At 43.7% G+C, this 6712-nt stretch overlaps 1 long non-coding RNA gene across 1 annotated transcript; it reads right to left on the reverse strand.

Annotated features, from left to right (window-relative positions):
* Positions 1 to 4099: 4099 nt before the first annotated feature.
* Positions 4100 to 6477, reverse strand: LOC308458837. Its single transcript, XR_013977717.1, has 2 exons — positions 6441 to 6477; positions 4100 to 4862 (listed from the first exon to the last, which is right to left on the reverse strand). It is a non-coding gene; the product is annotated as an uncharacterized lncRNA (long non-coding RNA).
* Between the last annotated feature and the right edge of the window lie 235 nt (positions 6478 to 6712).

Below are 6712 nucleotides of genomic sequence, written 5' to 3' on the forward strand. Positions count from 1 at the left end.
TTTAAAACAGGCATGATCTGAATGTTAACAATCCATTTCTCTTCCCATTGTATTATTTCAGTAGTAAGAGAAATGAAGGACACACTCCAATATACACCTAGGTCCCATTGCACCCAGTAGAGCTTGCTCCAGAGCAGACATTTATAGGGTGGAAGTGGTGTGAATTTAACTTATTCCCACCCACCCCATAAATTGAATACACCTCACTGCATCAATAAAGGCTCCTAAGGGAGAAAAGATGTGCTTGCTTTTCTTTACATACTCCAGCATCTTTCCTCAATCTGTTGCCCTCCAGATGTGTGGTACTTCAGATCCACTCAGTCTCAGCTCTGCTGGCTAGGGCTGAAAGTTAGTCTGTCCCAATGTCAAGTTTTGATCATGCATCCCTTCACAGGAATTTTAAAAAAGGTAAAGGACCCCTGACAGTTAAGTCCAGTCGTGAACACTTCTGGGATTGCAGCACTCAACTCGCTTTACTGGCCGAGGGAGCCAACGTTTGTCTGCAGACAGTTTTTCCAGGTCATGTGGCCAGCATGACTAAGCCGCTTCTGGCAAAACCAAAGCAGTGCATGGAAACACCATTTATCTTCCAGCTGGAGAGGTACCTATTTATCTACTTGCACTTTGACATGCTTTCAAACTGCTAGGTTGGCAGGAGCTGGGACCGAACAATGGGAGCTCACCCCGTCATGCGGGTTCAAACCGCTGACCTTCCAATCAGCAAGACCTAGGCTCAGTGGTTTAGACAACAACGCCACCCAGGTCCCTTCACAGGAATTATTTCCCCCCAAATCAGCCCTCTGCATCTTGAGCCTATATCTGATTTCAGAGCACACACTTCTCTTATGTTCATGAGTGCATTGGAGAGGCTTGGCAAGGAGGCAATTACTTTGCAAGAGGGAGCCATTCTTCCCCACCTGTAATAAGAATAATAAGCAATTAATATTTTATAAAACCTCACGGAGCATGTTGAGCAGCAATTACCAGGTCTGCGATACAAGGCCAAGGAATGTGAATTAGTTAGGGCGATCAAGGTAGAGCAGCTGGCTCCCTGGGTGGGAGTACCAGTTAGGAGAGAAAGGACATGGAGTCAGCGCATCTTGGAGTCGGTCCCAAACTGTGCAACCGAGTGCTCTAGTGGGCTATGAAAGAAGTGCTGTGAGAAATGGCTTCATCACAAAACGGGCTGTGTCCCTGATAATTCAATATACATGGCTACAAAAAAGATTACACATTTTTGCATAAAATTTGCATTTACTGTATGGATGCAAATGTCAAAATAGCTGCTGTAACTTGAATAGAAATACGAGACATCTCACCAGAATGGGAAAGACTGTGATCAGGTGAGTTGTGTGCTTGCTCAGTCTGCTATGGAGGTCCTGGTTATGATTGATGGGCAGCTTCAACAGCCCAGGTTCAAAAGTGTGGCCTGAAAACCCCCAAACCCTGCTGCAAATCAGTGACAGTCTAACTCAGGGCTGGAAAACGCAGGTGTGGGCCTTCAAATGCTGTTGGATTACAGCAGTGGATCGGTCTGCCTCGGGAGGTTGTGGACTCTCCTTCCTTGGAGATTTTTTAAGCAGAGGTTAGATGGCCACCTGTCATGGTCCCTTCCAACTCTATGATTTTGTGACTCCCATTATCTCATACTATTGGCCCTGTGGCTGTGGCTGTTAGGAGCTGCTGTTCACCAACATCTGGAGGACCATAGGTTCCCCATCTCGCATTCTAGCTCAATTGAAAGAGAGCTTCTGATGCAAATCATCTGCAGGGTATAAAATGTAGATAATTTTCAGCTCAGGTTGGTAGAGCTATTTCCTCTTAAAATTGGCTGTGACTTAAGAAACCAGAAGCCTTTTTACTTGGAATAATAGGTTTGGAATTGCCCAAGAAAGATGTCAGATTGTTTTTGTATGCCACAACTGCAGCTAGAATTTTGCTGGTCAAAAATTGGAAATCATAAGAAGTACGAATAGTGGAGGAATGGCAGGTGAAGATGATGGATTTTTTTGGAGCTAGCCGACGTGACCAGAAGAGTCCATGACCAGAAAGAGGAGGAGTATCAAGAGGAATGGAAGAAATTCAAAGATTATTTAGTTAAATATGTTAAGATAAATTAAATAGAATTACTTGTGAGTATCAGATTGGGCTAGGATTTAAATATGTGATGTTGTAGAATACTATGGATAAAAGTTAAAATGAAAAGAAAGAAAGGTTAATGGACCAAGTAAATTTTATGTGAAACTAGTTTTGGAAAACAGCTACAATGATATATATGGAAACTCAGCCAGGGGGATTTGAGGAAGTCACCCAACAATGGTAACAAAAGTGGAATTTTTACAGTTAGGATGTATGTTTGTTTGCTTGCTTGTTTTTTGATGTTTTTTGTTTATATATGTGGACATGTTTGTTATAAATTTGGAAAATTGAATAAAAAAAATTGACTGTGAGTCCGGGGTCTAAAGCTGCTCCGCAAATGCCTTTTAATATCTCTCCTTCTACTTCTTCCTCTTGGTTGTTTCCACTGGCTGTTTCCTAGTGGCAGCCCTCCTCCCAATGGCTGAGAGCTGCCATTTCTTCCCTCACCCTAGCCTATATGGCCAAGAATGATGTCAAGCGACTCAGATTGAGGACAGCATTTCCTGCTCTCGCTCTAGGCCAAGGATGGACCACACAAGGTGGGCTGCATCTTATGCTAATTCCATGGGGTTCTCAGGCTGATTTTATTCATGTGGCAAGCCATCTTCAAGCTTGTTTTCTGCTGCTCCTGGGGGGAAGACTCAAACCAATGGCCTCAAGTTACAAGAAAGGAAATTCCATCCAAATATTTGGGGGGGGGGATTTCTCACAGTAAGACCTGTTTGGGAATGGAACATTCTCCCTCAGGAATTCCGACAAAAGAAGAATGGCAGGTGAAATTAATGGACTATGCAGAATTGGACAAAACGACTGGAAGGATTCGAAACCTGCGGGACCAGAGATTTACAAAAGTTTGGAAGAAGTATAGGAATTATTTGAAGAGCAACTGTAATAAACAAATTACGCTAGTAGGACTACAAGAAGTTTTGTAAGGAGAAATATATGAAGTGTTACAAAGTAGGAAAAGATAGAGATATTGGTTATGAGTTTGAAATGTAATAGGGAAAATAAGAAATGCATACTAAGAGATTAGATTGGAAAATTTTCAGGCAGGACTGATTGAAGTCAAAAAAATTTGAATAAGATGTAAAAATATGTTTAATCACTGCTGAAAATGGTATGTCAAAAAACTAATAAAATTTATATAAAAATAAATAAATAAAAAGGAACATCCCCCCCCAGGAGGTTGTGGACTCTCCTTCCTTGGGGGTTTTAAACAGAGGTTGGATAGCCGTCTGTTATGGATGCTTTAGCTGAGATTCCTGCATTGCATGGGGTTGGAACAGATGATCCTCGGGATCCCTTCCAATCCATGATCCTATGATTCATGCGACTCTTGTAATCACTGAGAACCAGTGTGGTGTAGTGCTTAAAGCATTTGATTAGGATTTCAGAGTAAAAGTGGACCCCTGACCATTAGGGCCAGTCGTGGCCGACTCTAGGGTTGCGATGCTCATCTCACTTTATTGGCCGAGGGAGCCGGCGTACAGCTCCCGGGTCATGTGGCCCGCATGACTAAGCCGCTTCTGGCGAACCAGAGCAGCGCACGGAAACACCACCGGAGTGGTACCTATTTATCTACTTGCCCTTTGACGTGCTTTCGAACTGCTAGGTTGGCAGGAGCAGGGACCGAGCAACGGGAGCTCACCCCATTGCGGGGATTCGAACCACCAACCTTCTGATCGGCAAGTCCTAGGCTCTGTGGTTTAACCCACAGCGCCAGCCGCGTCCCAGGATTTCGGAGACCAGGGTTCAAATCCCCACTCAGCCATTAAGCTCACTGGGTGACCTTGAGCCAGGCACTGTTTTTCAGACTAATTTACATTACAGGGTCGTTGTGGGGATTAAACAAGGAAGAGGAGAGCCATCTAGAGTGGATCATCATCACAAATAGCTACCTATCGAGGTCCTGTTGACCCAGATGACAAGGTGGCCTTGCAGCAAAAACAGAGTCAAAGTGTTGCTTTCATTTCTTGTTAATTGGTTTCCTGGTAGTCTCTGTGGTTGCCGCTTGAAACAGAATACTGGATTAGGATGGATTTGGGTCCAAGCTGAACAGTCCATTTAATTCTGCTTCCAGTTTAACCCATTGCCTGCAAACTTTACCTCGCATTGAAATGAACAGATTTAAATGATCTCCAAATAATATGCAGCTGATCACGATACACTCCACTTCCCCTGTAATTCCAGCAAAGCTGACAGGGAGAAAATAAAACAGCACAAATCACAAGCGTTTCATTTGCCGTGTTGAGCACTGATTGGCATTTGCTGAATGCAAAGTTTTGCTGGCATTTAATCCAAGCCCACAAAGCAGGGCAAACTCGGGGTTGAAGAATTAGAAACTGGCAAAGGAGAATGAAAAATACATATGGGAAGAAAGCAGACATACATAATTTATTTTCTTTACCCGTCATCGGTGCTAACATATTCTACTTACGGCTATGCTCTCAATTTTTTATTTTATTTTTTATTTTTCGAGGAGGAATTACAGGAGTAGAAACCTCTTGTTAAAAAAACACCAACATTTTGATTGTATGAGGGTTCAACTTTTTTCCATTTCTGTTCAGTTCTGTTGCTTCTTTACACTGTTGTGGCATCTGCAACCCCCTCGCCCCCAGCCCCATTCAGTTTAGCACACAGAACAGCTAGGCTAGGAACTACAGATCTTTCAAAGGTGAGCAAGGGGTGTGGAATGTATCAGAAGTAGAGAGTCAGAAGAAGGTCTAAGAAAGAAAGGGAAGATGGCCTGAGCAGAGCTGTTGAAGACAACAGGTAGAGTGTGGTTAATCTGTTCCGCCAGAGTGGTGCATGCTCTAGTTATCTCCCGCTTGGACTACTGCAATGTGTTCTATGTGGGGCTACCTTTGAAGGTGACCCGGAAACTACAACTACAGTGGTACCTCAGGTTCAAACGCTTCGGGTTACAAACGCTTCAGATTACAGACTTAACTCTACCTCGGGTTAAGAACTTTACCTCAGGATGAGAACAGAAATCGCGCGGCGGTGCAGCGGCAGCGGAGGCCTCATTAGCTAAAGTGGTACCTCAGGTTAAGAACAGTTTCAGGTTAAGAACAGACTTCCAGAATGAATTAAGTTCTTAACCAGAGGTACCACTGTAATCCAGAATACGGCAGCTAGACTGGTGACTGGGAGTGGCTGCTGAGACCATATAACACTGGTCCTGAAAGACCTACCGTACATTGGCTCCCAGTACATTTCCAAGCACAATTCAAAGTGTTGGTGCTGACCTTCAAAGCCCTAAATGGCCTCAGCCCAGGATACCTGAAGGAGCATCTCCACCCCTATCATTGAGCCCGGACACTCAGGTCCAGCTCCAAGGGCTTTCTGGTGGTTTCCTCCCTGCGAAAAGTGATGTTACGGGGAACCAGGCAGAGGGCCTTCTCGGTAGTGGCGCCCGCCCTGTTGAATCCCCTCCCACCAGATGTCAAGGAAATAAACAACTACCTGACTTTTAGAAAACATCTGAAGGCAGCAGTGTTTAGGGAAGTTTTTAATGTTTGATGTTTTGTCATGTTTTTAATATTTGATTGGGAGCCGCCCAGAGTGGCAGGGGAAACCCAACCAGATGGGCAGCGTTAAATAAATAAATAAACAAATAATAATGCCAGAGAAGATGGTTGTGCCTGATGGGAGTTGGAGTCTAGCAACTTCTGGAGGGCACCACATTGGAGGCTCTCAATCACACGTCTGTGCTTTGTGTGGATTGTTTTGAAAGAATGCACAAAACGTCTGCATTCATATTGTGCACATTTAGTACTCTTTTATGTAAAATGTGCACTTTTTACCTAATATATGAATTCTTCAGTACTTGAAGAATTCCTATTCCTACCTGGAGATGCTGGAAGTTGAACCAGTGATCTTTTGAATACAAGGAAAACACTTTACCACAAAGCTGCAGCCTTCCCACAAGGAGGCAGCAATATCAGAAGCTTCAACTCTGAAGTCCAGATGCTCCATGGATGCCTTGTTAAAACAAAAGATATTCACGGCCCTGTCTGGAAGCATTCTGGATACCAGGAACATGGAGATTTCACTTTCCTGGCTATCAGGGAGCATAGAGATTTCAGTTTCCAGTGCCTTTCTATTCCGTGGATTCAGCTGTGAGGCAAGGTAAACTAGATTTCCCAGGCTCCTTGGCAGTAATGAATGCGCCTGAGTTTTCTCAGGAGGCTGGCTTAATCCCTTGTTTTTGATGGCTTACATGAACATGAGATGACCGATAGAATACAAGCACCAGGATGAGCCTTGTTTTTCAGTAAAATTAATGAACTTCCACTAACCTCCACCACATACGCGGACAAATACACCACTTGATCTGCAGATACAAAATTGAGTTGATATCACAATCCCACACAGCTGTTCATCTCTCAGTTTTAATCACACATGAGCTTGAGGTGACCTCTGGAGTCCAGCTGTACATGTTATTACACACACAAACAAACACCATTCCCTACATGCTAACCACAATTTTGTCTTGACAACTAGATTAAAAGCAGATCCAAGTCTACATGTATACAAACAGAAATACTGACAAAAAAGGAGATTCAGTAGG

The sequence above is a fragment of the Podarcis pityusensis genome (assembly GCF_964106645.2).
Source record: "Podarcis pityusensis genome assembly, chromosome: 11".
Taxonomy (NCBI): Eukaryota; Metazoa; Chordata; class Lepidosauria; order Squamata; family Lacertidae; genus Podarcis; species Podarcis pityusensis.